Here is a 19,919-nt window from a genome sequence, read left to right on the forward strand (position 1 = left end):
GCCCTCGCGCTACAGAACTGAAAGCAGTGGCAATACATTTTCTGTGGAAAACAATAAATATTTCTCCTTGAGTTTAATCAGGGTGTCTGGAATTATGCGGCGGTGGAGGAAGAAATTACGAGGCAGGGATAACTAAATTATGTGGCAACAAGGAACATTTTGAGGAATAAAATAGCTCATTTTGTTTGTGGCAGTATTCTCGATGTTGACCTCTTTTTTTACAGTGTTAATACCAGTTTACTTAAATGTAGAAATCAGCAAAAGAAAAGCAACCTCTTATTGCGCCGCAAAGGGCCTGCGACTGCACAGGAGCACACGTGGCAGCTTTCATTTGGAAACATGGGAGCATATTTACAAGGGCTTTATCTCTGCTTTTTTTGGCTTAAAAAGCCCAAAAAGCGGAGATAAAAATATCGCCCAATTTACAAGAGGGTGTTAACATGCATAATCGCATGTTAGCACCCTTTTGCACTACGCCTACCTTCATCTCTAATGAGATTCAAAGTGGGCGTTCCTGACATACATCACATGTCAGGACATCAATAGCGCGGCTTCGCCCTATCAGCAAGGATGCCTTAGCACTTTAGCAGACGTTAGTTTTTGGAGAAAACTGCTGTTTTCTCCAAAAACTAACGTCTGCTAAATTCTTGACTTAGCCACCCCTAACATAGGGGGTGGATTCGTATCAGCAAGGTTATCGACCTTTTGCAGGGAACATCGCTGGAAAACCAGGGATGTTCCCTGCAAAAGGGAGCTAACCTCGCTATCTCTGGATTTTTTATCGTCCTTGAGTAACGCGTTGTTAATTGTGCGCTACCAGGGCGATAAAAAGCAGAGATAGCCTGCGATAATCTAATTATCACTAAGCATGGCCAGCCATAATTATCGCTGGCCGTTGCTAATATGCCTGTTAGTTATGATCCATCTGAGCTAGATTTTGTAGGTGATCCCACAAAATGTATTATTCCGAAGGCTCCAGTGACACATGGTACCAGACCTCCTGGAATTATAAACCTGTGCGAATGAGGGTTGTAGTATGTGCACACATGATCGATGAAGTACCATAAAATGTAACATACTCTACAAAGTGAAAGCGGAGAAAGTAGTAAGAGCAACAAAGTAAGAAAAGTAGCAATCAACACAGGATACAGCCAAGGTCTACAAATATTCTTGATGAAAAAGTGAGTAAAGACCAACTTTTACATAAAATGAAAATAGCTGATTGTGTGCGGACTGGTTTGTTTTATCTTGTGTTTACTTAAAGACAACTTTATCTCTTGAATTGAGAAATCTCACCGAGAACAGCATTTTTTGAAAGCGCCTAAAAGCCCACCTCATCAGACAGTTCCTCAATCCTCAACTAAATTTACACAAATCAGTCCACCCGAATCCTGGTGCGCACCGACCTGCTATTCTAATGCTCTACAAACTCTTATTCAAATGTCCTTCTATTTTCTCTTCCTACATTTCAAAGCCATTGTGCATTAACTCCGTGTTTTTACATGTAAAATGGAACATTATGTTTCATGTGAAGCGCCATATCACCTTCATGTCCAGAAGCGCTACAAAACAAGGTAAATAAATATAAAAAAATAAACAAAGTAAAAGATGAAGTAGATACATCAATGAGTCAGACTGCAGTGTAGGACCAAATGGCCAGGTTTAGATTGAATTTGAGAGTTTGATTACCGCTGCAAGGAGGCGAGAATTGACTACTAACTCCTAATAATTGAAGCTACCATAAAGCAATACCATAAGTAACCAACAGTTTAATAAAACCACTAGTGTTGGGTTCTGGTGTAGCATGCTTTTATCCGCAAAGTGCTTCAACGCTTCATTAGGGGCGGTAAGTGCTATATAACCAGAGCTACTGGAATTATGTGATTTTGCAGCTGCGGAGGTTTTCCGCATAATTATGGATCGGCTGCATTTGCCAGATAATTCATTATCTGCTGCATATTCTGCAGGTTTTAATGGGGACAAAAACTGTTTCTAGGTCACATGGATGGAAAGTTTATAAAAATGGAGCAATAATGTGTTGCTGCGCAGTAGAAGGCCTATCATAAATGTTGACTGTTCACTATTCTGTTGCCTGTTGAAGTATGTGGGTGTTAACCTGGTACTAATGTGGTTAACACATTGCTCAGACTGTGTTACCATGTAAACAATGACAAAATAATAAAGTAGTACTGTCACAAAATGTGCTGTATTATGCTGCATAATTTGCCATTTCTTGCTGCATAATTTAGTCAATCCTGTCCCATAATTAGGTCCTCCCCTGCCACATAATTCTAGTGCACCAGTATATAACTGCAACTGCAATACAATTCACCAGGTATCCTCGAAGTGAGGCCTCAAGACTCAGAGTTGAAATGTGTATTTTCCAGAGGATGTGGCTTAAGGGCTTGAGGGGCAGACTTTGAAGCTAGAGAGCCAGGTTTGAGTCTGGTGAGAGGCTCAAGCATCCTGCGATTCAGGGTAAATCACTTAGGGCCTCATTTATGAGAAGTGTTGCATCGCTGCGACAAAGCAGCGATGCATAACTTCTTGGTGCGCTCTCTCTGCAACACGAATGATGAGCCATATTTAACGTATGATGCATCATGGGGCAAGGAATGACAGCTACGTCAGTATTACTGATGTATCTGTCGGCCCAAAAGAAACGCATTGTTGGGGTGTGTCAGAAAACAGACGCAACTCCAGCAATGTGTCCTTTCACATGGGCTTGGCCTGCGTCACCCTTACGCCTGCCATGAGGCAGAGGTTTTGACAAAATGGCGCCCTAGAAGTGGCGCAGGGAAATCTCATAGATTTCACTGCGCCACTCCTAGGACCCTTTCTTGCAGGGGAACACCTACCCTGCATACATTATGCCTGACGCAGGTATAATATAGCGCAGGGGTTTACGAAGTGACGCAACCTCCTAGATGCGTCACTTCATAAATATGGCACAAAATGGCGCATTATTGACACTGCCACAACATCACAAAAATTGATGCAACTGCGTCATAAATGTGACGCAAGGCCGCATACATAAGGTGCTTAGTCTCCACGTGCCTCAAAAAGACAAATACGGTGCAACTGGTGCTCATATAAAGTGTTCTGATACCTTCGGGTTCAGTTCGCGCTATATAAACCAGCACACAAAAAGTAGGCAAATATGTCCAGTCACAGTGACTGCCTGTAGCTTTGCCTTCATCCTCTTGTCTAAGGATGCATGCTGCCAGCACTGGCCTGAAAATGAGGGCAGGTGGCGCTCTTTTACAGATGCCCTGATAGTAGCTACGCCTGCTGCTGGGGCTCGCTCCAAGGAGCCCGGGATGTATAGAAATGTGGGCTCGCCTGTCAGCGCTGCGTTTAAAACTAACACGGAGATGGCAAGACCATGTTAGTGCGATGAAGAGCTGCCGGTCGAAGGCTGTATTTCTGGAAAGCTGCTTAGAGCACGACAGACCCTGTCACCCTCCACCCCCAGGAAAGAGAACAGGCCGCGCCACCGCTAATTCAAATGATTCAATAATTCCGTTTTCAGTTCGAGCCGCAAAGGTAAACGGCCTGTTTAGAAGTTAGGGGCAGTTGTGCCTTTTAGTACTCTCGCCTGGTTCCCAACCCCACCCCTCGCCGGCTAATTGTTTTACGAATGCATGAGAGGTATCCTGTGTCTGCCATGCTTCCTGGGAGCCCCCACCCCGACCGCTCCTTGCTCCAATAACTCTAACCCCCTGAGCACTTCAGCACCAGACGCAGGCGGCCGGCGAGGCCTCTATTGACATCCCCAGACTGGCATAAAGAGAGCCGCCACACATAAAATGCACTGAGGACTTACAGGGCAGGTCTAAGTGAGGGCAGTGTGCAGTGTGCACCGAGTCTCAGCAGGAATGGCTAGAACTGGATATCACGCATGGATACGAAAATCTGCCTCGTATATAGTATTATAGTAACTAACCAGACGCAGGGAAAAGAAAGGTAAACTTTGTAAAGGGCCCCTACCGCCGAGAAAACAAAAATCCAGTAGGATTTTCTGAATGACCAAGAAATATGCAAATAATTCCCTGAAATTGGTGATATGTAAATATGCCATATACATTTTCCCTAGGGACAGCCTGAAAACTTTACTCGATTTTATTATTAAGTGGGGGAGCTAACCATGCCCAAAAGTGAACAAAGTGGCTGGCCCATTTAACTACTTTCCTAACACATGAAACACAACGTCCAAAATCACTGTGGGAACTTAATAATTTTTAGGTCTGCTAAATTTCTTATATGTTTGCCAATTTCTTTGCAGATTGCCTATGTATGCAAGATAAATAATAAATACATACATAAATATACGTGCCAGCTAACGCCAGACCTACGGGCTTCAGCAGTGTTTGATGTTTTTGATTTTCTTTAATGATCAGATACTATAGCCCTCCTCCACCCTTTCCCCCTTAAACCTCCCCCATCATCCCACAGTTGCACCCAGAACTTGTTCTGTGCCCTCAGCCTCCCACAGATACCCTCAAGCTTGGGGTACGCCACTTTGCATTGTGCTCTCGCCACTATCCTGTTAAATTTTCGCACCCTAGTGCCTGTTTCTCTTTGTTGTCGTGAAATTATACAGACCATCCCAAAGCATAATGTATCATACCATGTTGCTGATGTGTACCCTGAGGCTGGTTTATATTCAAGAAACTAATTACAAATGTTAATAAAAAATATTAAAGATCAGACACCAGCATATCTACCATCACACAAATGAGAATGATGAGAAGTAAAGACATCATATGGGTCCCTCAGACTGACTTGAACATATTTCTACCTGCCCTGTGCTGCTCCAGACAGGGATTAACAAAAAGCAATTCACATTGGACTGCCAGTTTTGCGGCAAGGGCAAGACAGAGTTGCATCTATCTGAAATATCAGAGTGAGCAAAAAGCAATGCGCTACTGTGCAGACAAGAGTGAATTGAGATACCCCCATAGGCATTCCACCCATCACTTATGTTCCCCTCTAGCTCTTTGTAAGGACACACAGTGTACAATACAAAAAGGGCAAGACGGCTGGTAGAATTTCTCCAGTCACTGGCTAGTGCACAGGATACATCTGGCACCTGCTCAGAACATTCCTTCACGTGGGAAGCCTCCATCCGAAAAAGGCCCTGCTGGAAATAAAGAATCCTGACTTCTCACTCCTGAGGGAACGACTCACACACTTCAAGTGCTTTTTGCCTTAAAAGTATAAAAATGCATAACTCCTGTTCTCCTTTACCTATTCGGATGATCATTCATTTTCTGGGTTCATTACTGTAAAATTACTGGTACTGTAGGAACATAGCACACTCTTCTCTGTGGACTGCATGCTGCTTGTGCCATATCTACCATAGGTTGACGTGTTTTGACCTAATCAGAGAGGGTTTATTGAGTTGGCAAGGGTGTCCTCCTCCCAAAATAATAGCCCGATTTCTGACACAGCCCTATCAAGATGTGGCCACAACATGGGCCAGTGCAATTCTGTGAGGCAAAGTCAGAATGGAGAGAAATCCCTGAGGTTGTCTCAGATGCTGGGCAAAGCTCTTTATGATCCACTGAATGGACGCTTAATCGTTGCTTTATTTGCCAACTCAGATTCTGTAGACTACAGCTGATCTCATGTTTCAAATAATTAAATTTGCATTTTAGTGCGTTGTAATTACAAACAAAGCACTTTATTAGAAGTCATATATAAAGGCTACTCTTTGCTGTAAAATATGTTTCTTACCCACAATGTAGCCATCTGAATTTTTAAGAACTATTATCAAATACTTTTCCAGGTTCTGTAGAACACACGGGTTTCCACACTCTTTAGTAAAGTTAACCAAATTTGACACCTGCGTGATGTTAATCCGCCTATTAAATGCTTTGCAACTGCACTCATTCTAATATTTCTAACTTTTGTTTGGGTGTTGTTATTCACATTGCTCATAGAAACAGGCCAGCATGTAGGACAGCCATGCAAGAGTTTCCTTTTTCAGGGATGACAGTTATATTATTTGGACAATTAGCCGAAATACGAAGCTTCAAAGATTCTGTTATACATTTCTACAAACATCTTTCCCAACTCCAGTCTCATAAAAAAGTCTGCAAACCCACCATATCCTAGGGATGTTCCCAGTCTGAGAGAGTCACTTGACACTACATCATCCTGCCCTCGTCTTCTGACAGCTGTAGTATTAGCTTGGCTGGAGGGAAATTTCAATTTCCCCTCTATTCATAATGATTGTCTGATCCTAAATGGAGCCACCACTACACTTTTCAGTGAGAAAAAGACATAATATATCTTTCACAAACTGCTGCCTTCCTTATACTTTCATTCTCCGGTTCATCATATATGTGACTGCTCTCCCATCATTTTTTTTCCAGTCGTATGAATTCGCCTTCAGTTTATTTTATGTTAGAAGCAGAAACTCTCAGCATAATATCTCTAAGAACCCTGCCTTCATTGTCTTCCATACCATTTTAATATACTTATCAAGCTATCTACTGGTTGTTATTATCCACATCAGAACACAGGTCAACTATGCATTGTCAATTTTTTGAAGGACTCATTTGTCCCTCAGCCCATCGGGTACCAGAAAATATTCAATCTTGAGAGCAAGAGATTTAAGGGAAAGATTAACTTTTAAAGTCTTTTGCAGCTGCGTTTAAGAACACTCAAATGTCTTTGAGACTCAGGCCTTCCTTCATCCAGTTCCTTCTGAACATGTAACTCCTTTTCCCATTCTGCAGTGAGATTTGATTTTGTCAAGTGGCAGAGTACACAGGCAAGATCACAAAAGACAGTCCATTTAGGAGTATATTGACGCCAAAGATAACATCAATAACAACGTTTTATGAACCTCGTTAAAAGCACCTTGGTGAAGATAAGTTAGAGGCTTCACCAAACACAGAGAGGAGGCTGCACCTTTTTAAGCCCATGGATGCCTTAAAACCCACTGAAAAGAACTATAACAATCGCCAGGTCTGAGTCCCTTTTAGTACGGATAACAAAACGAACTGAACGAAAGAAGTATGTCCATCACCAGGTCTCCAGGAGAGCTGGCATTAGTTGGGTGCTCCCCCTTGGAGCACAAAATGCAGTTCTCATAGCTCACAGCGGCCTTTCCCATACCCATGAGTGCATTCAAAGGCTACCTTATGTGTTCCTTAATAGTAGGGTACTTCGGAAGAACGCTATAAAGTGTTTGTAAGATAAGTTGAAAGTCCTTCTATTTTACTTACATTACAATGATGAAGAGTGAATCTGACAGGAACATCCAGCCATAAGACAATGGCAGCTCACTCTGTGCCCGGTATGCATGTGTGTATGTGGCGTTTAGCCAGAAAGTAGCACAGGTATACTACAACAGAAATCCCTTGCCACCTCTTGGGTCTGTCAGGCCCAGGTGGCTGGACTGTAGCTGCCACTGTATCTTCTTTCATCCAATCTTTGTATTGGATCAAACTCTACTCAAATGTCTCCTTGGCAAGTCTTTGGCTCTTCCATCTCCTGTACTAACCCCAAGCCAGTCCTTTTCACCATTACTCTGATGAGCATTAGGAATGCAGTGAAGTGGTGTGAGGCTGGAACATACATTTTCTTGCCAACAAATAATGCCAATTAGGCTGACATAAGTTGCATTTTCTTCACTCATAATTTAGTCAACACTGCTGCATGATTTGGTCCTCCTCTGCCGCATAATTCCAGTGACCCTGGTTAGTTGTGAACCAAGAGGCAAGTCAGTTGTCATGTGAACCCCGCTTAGATTTTTAGAACATATGGAGCAACATTAAAGTCTATTAAAACATATACAAGTGAAGTTTTTGTAGAGAGCACAAGCTAAATTGAGGTGTCTTTTTAAGGTATTCTTACAAAGGGACGATAGACATGGAGTCACAGTGAGATAAGTCTAGAGTAAAACGGATGTATGACGTTACAACGCATACTTTTACAACGACTACCATTACAACGAATTTTTTACAACGCAAAAACTTTTACAACGCATACCATTACAACGCAAGATTTTACAACGCAAGTACCTTTACAACGCATACCATTACAACGTAAATATTGGTAAGTATATAATATTTTTTTTAATATAAATTATTGTAAATTATTAAAATATAATTAAATTGTATTTAATTTTATTTAATTAATTTAATTTAAATATAATTTTAATTTATTTTTACAAATTAATCCTGTACCCCAAAAACCCAAAACTGACCCTGAACCCTAAAAATAATTTTTGAAATTTAAATTATTACAATATAATCAATTTTTATTTAATTACATTTAATTAATTTAATTTAAATATAATTTTATTTTATTTTTACATATTAACCCTGTACCCCAAAAACCCAAAACTGACCCTGAACCCTAAAAATATTTTTTTTAATTTAAATTATTAAAATATAATAAATTTTTATTTAATTACATTTAATTAATTTAATTTAAATATAATTTTATTTTATTTTTACAAATTAACCCTGTACCCCAAAAACCCAAAACTGTCCCTGAACCCTAAAAATACCCCTTTACCCAAAAACCCAAAACTAACCCTGAACCCTAAAAATACCCCTTTACCCAAAAACCCAAAACTGACCCTGAACCCTAAAAATACCCCTTTACCCAAAAACCCAAAACAGACCCTGAACCCTAAAAATACCACTTTACCCAAAAACTGAAAACTGACCCTGTACCCTAAAAATACACCTTTACCCAAAAACTGAAAACTGACCCTGAACCCTAAAAATACCCCTTTACCCAAAAACTAAAAACTGACCCTGAACCCTAAAAATACCCCTTTACCCAAAAACTGAAAACTGACCCTGAACCCTAAAAATACCCCTTTACCCAAAAACTGAAAACTGACCTTGAACCCTAAAAATACCCCTTTACCCAAAAACTGAAAACTGACCCTGAACCCTAAAAATACCCCTTTACCCAAAAACTGAAAACTGACCCTGAACCCTAAAAATACCCCTTTACCCAAAAACTGAAAACTGACCCTGAACCCTAAAAATACCCCTTTACCCAAAAACTGAAAACTGACCCTGAACCCTAAAAATACCCCTTTACCCAAAAACTGAAAACTGACCCTGAACCCTAAAAATCCCCCTTTACCCAAAAACCCAAACATATAATATTTTAAATATAATTATATACTTACCAATACTTACGTTGTAATGGTATGCGTTGTAAAGGTACTTGCGTTGTAAAATCCTGCGTTGTAAAGGTATGCGTTGTAAAAGTTTTTGCGTTGTAAAAGTTTCGTTGTAATGGTAGTTTGTTGTAAAAGTTGCGTTGTAATGGTTGTTTCCCGAGTAAAACAGATGTTGTCTAGCAGGTAAACCATGTTTGAAACCAGGTTTCCTGGTTTTAAGGTGCACAATTTAGCCACTAGATGAAGGGAAAGTGGCTTTGTGACTGATGTGAGGGTGTGGGTGGCAGAACCCACTAGAAGTCTTGGCCCGAAGTTCTAAGAGGACTTTTGCCGGAGTCAGAGCTCAGCATCTGGGTCTGGCCTTCAATGACTCTTCCACCTCTACAAAAAAGTAAAAGTAGAAAAGTAACTTTCGGCATGTCCAAAAGGCTGACACTTTGTTGCAGGTTCAGCTTCGATAACCATCGTTTAATTACACCTGAATCCTCACTTATCAACTGCCAAGGATAAGGTGAATTACTTAGAGTGTCTGGGGATACATCATCCTGTACTCACACAGGTCACAAAACACTCACACAGGTTCATGAGTCATCCTCCATTCACACAGGCTCACCTTTTACTCTCCCAGTCCACTCACAAGAGCATGCTGGTCACAGAGTTCTCACACAGGCACACTACTCCCCCTGAACTCAGATCTCTCACCCTGCACTCACAGAGGCATTTCTTTCCCCCTCCACTCACATTGATCACCCTGCACTTACACCACTCACTGTCACTCAGCACTTCCAGACCACACCCGTAACACAGCACACATTAAACTACAGAATACTTGTGAACATGCACACAAATGAAGTATGTCCTTCCCACAGTACTAGATGCTTATTAAGATCCATCCATAACTACAGGTCCAATGCAAGAGGAGAGAGTGTACTAAGACTGTGGGATGGTACCGGAAAGGAGATTGAGCTGAGTCTGTGGGGGCTAGCTTCGGAACCGGGATCAGTCTTAGGCTGTGGGGATCAGCCAAGAGGGAGTGGTAAAAGCAGGTGAAGGCAACAGGACAGGGAGCAGCACAACAGGCTAAGGATGAAGCACCACAACTGTGGCTGTGATCTGGAGTGGGATCTGACTGGTTCTGCAGGCTAAGGGTGTGGTGCAGGTGGGGGAAGAATTTACAACTCAAGAGGTACACATTGGCCCGCACTTAGCCCCCTTGGCCTTCACAACAGTCACTGCGAAGAACGGCGTGGGGGGGTCACCTGTGGCCAGACATGCTGTTTTTGCAGCTTCTGAAGCCATGATGTAGACCAACATCCGGGCCCTGTTGGCCTGCATGGCAATAGCGCTCTGCAGGGGCTGGTATTTGAGGGGAGAGCGTGCTGAGGCTACAGCTGCTGCGTGAGATGGGAGAGTCAGGGGAGAAGCCTGCGAAGTTGAGGAGAATGAAGTGAGGTTGTAGGTTGGTGTAGGAGGAGGGCCTGGGGTGAGGCTGTTGTGGTGCAGGACCGCAGGCTAAGGCTGAACTGAGTAGCACTTCTGGAGTGCAAGGAAGGTCAGGCAAAACAAATCTTTTTTGTTTTGAATGTCACTAATGCAAATGTGGCATAAAATTCAAACAGACTCAGATGCTGCTGCATCATCTTGTTGGACATAGAAACCATTTTGGATGGAGGAAATACTTTGTTGGGAAGCTCTATTCACCAATACGTCTACCAGGTGTACTGCTGTTGGCTCACAGAGTAATATTCTTAGCCAATACCATCACATCATCGTGGAGAGGTCTTCTTCTTCTACACTGCAAGGTTATTAGGTTTTAATGGTCTAGCCATGTTAGGTGAGGGAACACCACTCAAGAGGCAACAGAAGAGCAATAAGCACTGCACTCTTTCTCAGAAGCACCACACAAGGTCTGCCCAAACAAATGCTGTCATCAAGGTGACGTGAGAGGAGACAAAGTCTCTCTGACAATTGTGTTTCTTAAAGCTTTTTTCTGTTGATCACATAAGTTATGGCAATAGCGAGACCTAAAAAGCACATCTCAGAAGTACTGAAACACATTTAATATGGTGCTTAAAAACTCACATCATAGCACTATGTATGCATTCACTTAAGTACACTAATGCTTTAAAATAACAGAAGGAGGCATGTCATGTGTTGTGGAGTACTAGTGATTATCCAAAAGTTGTGAAGTGGTTTTTAAAACAGTATTAGAACAGTGGAATGTTGAGCACTCCATTAAAGACAATGGAGTGCTCCATACTTCTAATGGCTGGTAGAAGCCTGGAGCATCAACATTCCAATGTTTGTTCACAGCTGTTAATTTCAACCCCCTGGAGCCCTGTGAGGCCTTTGTTTGACAAATTAGAACACTCTTCCCTCTAGGTGCGGAATATTTGAAAAGCCTTAGAGCCCTCCATAGCGGGCTCTACTGGCCATTAAAGGCCCGCTCCCTTGTTAACGCTGAAGCAGCCCTTTAATGGCCTGTAGAGCCCGCTACGACAGGCTCCAAAGCTATATTAAAAAAATCTTTATTTTAATTATTTTCTTTCAGTGCCTCTCGCACCATACGTACCGGAGCCCATTGTGCCTGTGACTCCCATTGAAAACTTTGTATTAAGTCAAGGACACTGAGTATATATAGACTTAGGTGGCGTACTGTGGGGGAACATGCTTTACGACGCAACTATTACCCCGCACTACCATTACAACGCGGGATTACAATGAAAGTCGTTACAACGACATTCGCTGGAGGGCGCTATTGGATAGGGAATAGTTTAATTTTCTATCCAACACCTTCCCTACTATCCCGGGGACTGGAGTTGGAATAGAAAATTAAACTATTCCACTATTCAGCGCCCCCCAATGCAAGTCGTTGTAACGACTTGCGTTGTAATCCCCGCGTTGTAATGGCATGCGGGGTAAAAGCATGCGTAGTACTGACATATCCTTTTCTGGCAGAGGGCATGTGTCAGATCCATTTAAGGGGACATGAGGCAAGCAGGGGCTACTAGCCCTCGCCGTGGGGGCCTCGGATGTCCCAAACTGGGCCACGCACAACCCCTTCAGTATTTGACTCTCAGTGGTAGGACTTTGGAGCATCCACACAATTCTCAGGGAGATAGTGTAGGGGTATGGAAACTCAGATCTCAGATCACCCAGCAGAACAATATCTGTTTGTCCAACCCAGTGCTTTATTTGGATAAGAAACATACTTCAATAGAAAAAAGGTATACTGAGCAGGTAAAATATTATGCACTGCCACTTAGGCTACTATACCATGGGATACTGTCTTTACTGTCTTCCTTTTCTTTCTTTCACTACTCCCTCCTCTTGTGAGTCTAGGCAGGTTCTGAATTCTTAGTTCAGTACAGTCTGCTAGATACAGCCTCACCACAATGTATGTCTATAAGCACTCCAGCATATCGTATCTTCGACCTTGCCAGCTTCTAGGATGAGACGGCATGGTTGAAGAAGTGGTCCTCAGTCTGGGTATGCCGCAGCAGAGTGAGGCAGCCAGAGCCACAGGTGCAGCTGTGAGTCCTTCGGTGAATGCAGGTAGTGGAAGTCCGTGAGGACACATGGCCTCAGGTCTTCTACTGGGTCACTGGGCAGCAAATGGGCCCCTACTTACATGTGTGTTACAACAGCACGCTGTTAGCCTCTAAAAACACTGTAAATAATGCAGTGGTGACCGTCATGTGACAAGTCTTAACTACGACGGTGACATTCAACATGGATATTGTTTATTACTTCTGTGGTGACATCAGCCACAGGAACAGCTCTGGGTTTTGGTGGCTATATTCACCATGGCCGCAGCTCTTGATTTAAATAGCAAGGTCAACTGTGATTATTCCTATTGCAAGGTCGGCTGCCTGCCTGTGACTCCTTCTTGGAACTGCACTTTAGGACTTGAAGATCAATTTCTCCAGTCTTATTTTGCCTGGTAGACCCTCCACACTAGAGACTGGCAGTTTCTGGCACTACCCCGACAGTCAGACTCCTTCGGCCTGACATGCTTTTTCACTCTCTCAGCAGTCGGGCTGGCTTCTGGGTGCTTCAGATCAGGGGTACAGCTCTTCAGCAAGTAATGACTCCAGTTGACGTGCCCTCTTCTCTAGGAAGCTAATTGTCAAACAGACAGCAGTTCTGGTTGTTGTACAGCAGTCTTCAAAGAATGCTGTGGAATATTTCCTTCCCTGGTGAAAGGACCTAGAGCAAAGATGCGAGTAGACCCCACTTGAATACAGTAAAAACAGATCTTGAATGTTTATTCTCTGCAATCTCAAAACAGGTTTGCTGCTTTTTCTGTCAAAGGTCCGCTGTAGGCTATCCTCCAGACAGAGCCTTTGAGTAGAGTGTTGCTCTTCACAGCAGGGAAGTCTGCAGCCTGGAGTACTCACAATAGAGGTCAAAAGAGGTGTGAAGTTTCTGCAACTGGCTTTTCACCAACCTCTAAACAGTAATCAGGTTAAAGACAAACAACAAGCTTCACCTAAAAGAAATCTCTCACCCTGAACAACAAAGATGAGAGTCCCACCCCAAACACCTACCAAATGGCAGTACCGCAGGAAAACTAATCAGCAGCTCCACTCAGCAGGAGCTGCTTAAGGGAATTTTAAAGAAGCGGTGTTTGCTCCCTCAATTTTCAGGAATGACAGCTATACTGTTTTAACTGTCTGTGAAAACAATCTCACCTACATCTAGTGCACAGGAGCAGCTTAGGGACTTCCATAATGGGACTTGCTGGCCTCCATTACTCTGGCTCACTCATGGACATACTGCATGTACTACACAAGCAACAAACACACACAACCCCCTTGGATGTTTGTTCTAGGATCAAGGTTATACACTGATTCAGAACTTTACACAAGGGGAGCCAGCTACACAGTTAGGTCTGATCATGCCTGTGGATTCACAAAACAAGGTATGCTGCCACCACCGCTGTAGCCATGGCAGGGGCGGTAGTCCACGGTCAGCAATATTAGAGCACAATTTGTGCACCACTTCAGGTCCCCAGAGATGTAGGACTTCATTTGTGTCAGGGACGAGGGTAGGTCTCTGCACATGTTATATTAGCGTGAGCACAGAGTCAAAATTAAACACTAGGATATATGAGAGTCACAGTCAAGAACATGGCAACATGACTGCACAACCCGCAGGGAACATTCTCAACCCAACAACATGTTGAAGCAATATTATGTATTTACTAAATTAATATGGCTTATCTTACAGGCTTTTCACAACATATATGTTTACTTGACTCCTAAACATGCTATTTTGTGGACACTAAATAAGTGCATATTTATTTCTTACGCTATAATCATTGATGTAAATATACATTATTTCCAATCATTGCCCATCTCTACACAGTGCAAACATGCAGTAACAGCTTCTCCTCACCCTCTAAATGGTGAGTAGCTTGGATGTTTTGTTTTGTTTTGTTTTCTTCACAAGATCAATGAGTTGGTAGCAAGGAAAGCTGACTGGAGCCAGTAAGTTAACACTCCTTGTGACCTAGTAGCCTCCTTGTTCAAGGGAGACCTGCCCTATGTCCTGAGGAACTTGCGTACAGGCTCTAGAGCTGAGAATAGCCACAAACCCTTAAAACGAGGCAGAGGATTTGAACAGAGAGAGCTGGTGAGGGCCCGTCAGACCTGATGAGAGGCCTCAAGGCCATAAATGACAGCTCCGCTAGAAGATTTTAGAGGGGAAAAGTGTAAGCCAGCCATAACACCTGAGGTAGAAGTACCTTAGAAGATCCTGATTACTTGGCAGTACTGAAGGCCTTCTCACCACTGGCCCTGTAACTTGCATTACATTTCAACCATCAAATTCAATCTTCTTGCATCCCTTTCCCCTGCTCAACCACAATTCCAGATGCTCAATACAGTTTATCAGATAAAACAGAATAACTTCCACAGTCACTCACCTTTAATCTCATCAAGGTTTTATCAATCTTTCATCAATGTTGAAAAAGCTTGCAGATGGATATCAATGACTAGCTCTGCAGCTAATCCAGTCAGAAAAGTCAATAACTCATTGAATATAGGTATTTTCCCAAAGGAACTCGAAATGCCTTGCATAAAACACTCCCTAAACCAAACAGGCGTTGCGCCAAGAGATACTTCTGACCGCTGGCCAATAACAGGCTGTTTTTAGTCAACAAGATAGAACGATTGAAAGATCTGCCTCAAAACATATACCAACATGCAAACAAAATAGCCTTATTTAAGATTTCCAAAACAGATTCTAGTATGGCTGAGGCCCAGAAGCAACAGTGATTTCCACATGGGATGATTGTAAAACAGGGGATTAAAACTGGAGTACAGGCACACCTTTTACTTAAACTCTCCCTTGTATCTGATACTGTTCACCATCCTCAGCATCAACAGAGACTTGACCACATCAGAGTGCAGGTGTATAAATGAGATACAAGCCATATAAAACCTCCACAAAAATGCTGTACACAGTAAAAGGTGTTGTGTGACTTTGAACCATGTCGTCAAGACTGAAAGGACGCCATTCAAGAGCTGAGTTTGTGTTAATGATTTCCAGTGCTCAGTACCAGCACAAATATCTAAACTGAAGCAGATTGCATCTTGTCTGTTGTATAGATCATCTCACTGCTCCCTTCATGTCAGCTTCATTAATTCACAACTAATGTACCAAACATGTTTATCCCCTCTTTCACATTTATCTTAGCTCTATATTGCACCCAATCTGCTCCTTCGATTTCAAGTATTACTGTTAAGTAGATAATACACATATCTTAAGTATGAAATTTCATCTGACTTTGACTGATACTCAATCGCACAATATCTCAAAGTCAAATAATGAACGGTATCTAACCACAGCCAAATCAACACGTCACAAATCAAAATATCCACATGCAGTAAATAGACTAAACACAACCCATCAACAATATGGCCTCTGGAAGTAGGCCTGCCACCAATAACTGAGCCTAAGTGAGGAATCTAGGGATAAAAACGGACTTCAGTCTGTCACTAATAATCAGACTGTCTTTGTCTAACTCGTTTAAACTGCAGTTTGGCACTTCCTTTCCTCATATTGGCTATAAGGATATCTCTGCTTACATTGCTTGAAATGCTTGTCCCGCCCCAATGACTGAAGAGTTAGTCCCGCCCCCGAAAGTCGGGTCTAGTTCCGCCCCTGGAACGGCCTACTGATGGAAAACTCCAGTGGCCAAAAGCAGAACGCCCACACACTGAGTTAGGCTGCCCTTAGTCACTGAAGCAAACAGGAACTACCGCTGGAATATTCCAGGTCTATACCATGAAAGCAACAGTCACAGTACATGATCTATTTAAAAAAAAGTTTAGGGGCCTAGTTGTTCTTAGAAGCCCATCAATGGAACTGCCGAATACCATGGCTGCCGCAAAAACAAGGCGACCTAGTCATGATTGCACCTTATGCCTCTTTCTTCTGCCCCCCTACATTTCTCCGTCTATCTCTCACGCTTGCAGGTTTTTTCACAACTGTTTTCTCCATTTGTCACATTTTCCTATGGTTCAATTCTTCCTACTTTGTCCTTTCTCTCACTAGTGTTAAAGTATAGTAGTCAAAAATAAGCCCCGCTTCTCAAAAATGACTGCTGGTGCCCACACTTGGAAGCATCACCACAAACTAAGAATTGGTGCTACCTCTGAAAGCCTTGCCGGCCTCCTATGGGGGCAACTCAAAACATACATTTGTATTACTACACCCTTGATGTACTATACTCCATGTGAGTTTCATACATATATGGGGGTCAGATCGTAAGTTTTGAATAATGTTTTTCAGTGACAAGCAAATAAATCATATCAGATTTGCTTACAAAATGAGAACCCAAAGGAAGAAAAATATTACAGCCGGAAAAACTGAAAGAAGAGACATGACTATGGAAATTATGCAAAGGTGCATCAGCAGCACAAGCACTGAATGGAAGATTCTGCAAGCCATGAGTGGAAAATTGTCATTTTCACAGAATAGGACTTGAAAATATTTAACAATGATAGCCAGACCATCAAATCCATAGTTGATGTCACCAAGTATGTACCTGTGCACCGGAGTACGACCGGATAATTGACGTAATCAGAATCTAGGTAGTATTTGTGTGGGAGTCAGGCGCGATAATGCATTTACAGCAAGGATAACTAAATTACTTTAATGTGTTTTGCTTCTTGGGATTCGGTGGCCTTCTGTCCAAGTGCTTTTTATAAAGCATGCGCTGCTCCCTACTCGGCGGAATGAATGGCTAAATATGCAGTCAGGTCGACATGACACGAAGGCTCTTCCGTCCCAGAGAAAGAGAAGACGTTTTCAAAGCTACGTATTCTCTTGCAGCAACAGCACCCGAGCACAGTACAATACAGCCCATTGGCCAGGCATGAATCACTCGAGTTCCTGCCCTCCAGAATGAAATGCGGCCTGGCTTAATGCTTTTTTTCTACCGGGTCAGCTTGCTCCTGGCCGGGCTCCGACCTAAGTGTCAGTCCAGCGCAGGCAGATTTACATATTGTATGGAAAATATTTTCTGCCACTTCAAAGATGTGTGTAAATGGGATACAAGCCATACAAAACCTCCACAAAAATGCTGTACATAGTATAACTTATAATGTACTTGCATGTTTCACTATACTACTCGCCGAAAAAGCGCTTCGCCGCCTCGTCAGGGGTAGTAAGTGCTATATAAATGCAATTATAATACAATACAATAAGGTATTGTGTCAATTTGAACCTGGACGTGCAGGCTGGCAGGACCCAATTGGAGGGCTGAGTTTGTGTTTTCCAGTGCTCATTACCAGCGCATATTTCTAAACCTGGGCACTTCATTATAACATTCCATACACATGGAGGAGGTGAACTTTTTATTTTAGGGCAGCAGAGAGCTTCTTATTTTTGTATACTTTAAAAAATATTATGAAACAGGAACATCCTATCCATTCAGCTGCAGGTGGCCTGGGATAGTCCAAAATGTGACACATGCATCTCTCAGTGCTCAGAAAAACCAAGCACGAGAGAAGTTAAAGCGGGAAGCATTTCAAACTTCTTAAATGAGGTACTTCCCAAAATTTCCCCTGCAAAAATATTTGCATGTGTCTTAAGACTAAAAGTCAGTTGTCACTAAGATTTTTCTTCCACAACCATTACTTTTTATGAATTTGTTTCCTCACAATTTCAAATGTGTCACCTTCCCGCCTGAACCGTCACTAGCGGTCATACAGTATACGTCTTTATGTAGAAATGATTTCGTAGTTTGTCAGGAACTTCAGGTCGACTGATGGTTTTGCAGGACAGGCATAATGAAGGCATGCTTTAAAGGGCCAGGAACGGTCCTTTAAAGATAGGAGGTGTTTATTATGCAGGCAATAACCTCCTCAAGTGAGGGACAGAATTGTTTCTTGCAAGCAGCTGCATCGGGATTCGCTGGCAGGTTGGGCACTTGTTTTTAGGTCTCGGCCAGACGAAAGCAGCGCATGCGCTACTCTCGTCATACGAAGGCTTCTTGGAAACGATATGATTCCAGAAGTTTGCTTTGTGCTCCGCCCGTTTTTTGCATTGGTGCGCGTCATTTAGCGTCACCAAATATGCAAAACCGGGTGTTCTGATTGTCCAGGAGGGTTTTTAGTCCCTCCTGGTTAACACCCTGTCTCCTTTTGACCCCGCCCACCAGGATTGCATCTTTTACTAGCGACGGGAGACAGTGTCTCCTAATTAGCCGCTACGCACTTTTTTGTTATCATTCGGCTTTGGCAAAGGCAGCCGCGTGTTTATATTTGCATCGCGCTTTCACTTAAAGTGAAAGCGCAAAGCAATTATAAACAAGCGGCTGCCTTTGCCAAAATCGAGAGCTTGTTTCAGATTGCAACGTTATTTTCTGGATTTGAACTGCTGAATGCTGAAGCTGACATGGATTGCAAGGAGAGACGGTTTGCTCGGAGTCGAGTTCAGTCCTACACTGACTGCTTGGCTTCCTTGTTTCACTCACTACAGGAAACATGGTGAAGGGAAGAAGAGGGCTTGGTGCTGCAAGGTTTATCCCCTTCCAGTCTGGCAGCAGAGTACCCAATTCCTGGGTTGCTGTTTCATTCATTCACTCCAGGATCAACCATTGGCTGCTGTTCTTGGCAGCGTTCACGAGGGGGTGAATTTTTAAAGCCAAATTAATATTGCATTGGTGGACGGGGGTTGCCATGGACACTGGTAAGTGAGGCTTTAAGTGCAGCACGCAAATAAGGTTTCTTGTTGTAGAATGTTACGCAGTATTAGGATTTTTGTGGTGGAGAAGGTATGCCAAAACGAACGCGTTGGATGAATTCCTTCTATTACCTGTTTAGTATTAATTGGTCGCCGCGCAGTGAACTCGAGGTTTGGGTCAAAGGTCGTCGCCAGCAACCAGGCTTTTCATTCACGGATTAAAGGCTGTTTGTAGCCCTACGCATTAAAAGTGGATCACTGAAACAATATCGATGACAAAAATATAGAACTACCATTATATCGAGTAAAAAAGATAGAATGCCAAAATATCGAATTCCTATCTCCAAACAGGTAAGTACAAAAATATCGAATCAAAAATATCGTTGTAAAAAATATATATAGTTAGTCAAAATATCAAATTTTAAAAAATGCTTTAAAGTAATTAAAAATTAATGAAATAATAAATATAATTAACTTAAACATACTTAAAATACTTAAATAACCTTAAAATTAATAAATAATTAATGTAAGTAAAAAAAATACCATACAAATTGATTTGTTA

General features: G+C 42.4%; 1 protein-coding gene across 1 annotated transcript in view; it reads right to left on the reverse strand.

Moving 5' to 3' along the window:
- GREB1 (growth regulating estrogen receptor binding 1) overlaps positions 1–19,919 on the reverse strand; it is a 656,933-nt gene that overhangs the window by 505,519 nt on the left and 131,495 nt on the right. The window lies entirely within an intron of this gene.

The sequence above is a fragment of the Lissotriton helveticus genome, chromosome 6, assembly GCF_964261635.1.
Source record: "Lissotriton helveticus chromosome 6, aLisHel1.1, whole genome shotgun sequence".
In the NCBI taxonomy this organism is placed as follows: domain Eukaryota; kingdom Metazoa; phylum Chordata; class Amphibia; order Caudata; family Salamandridae; genus Lissotriton; species Lissotriton helveticus.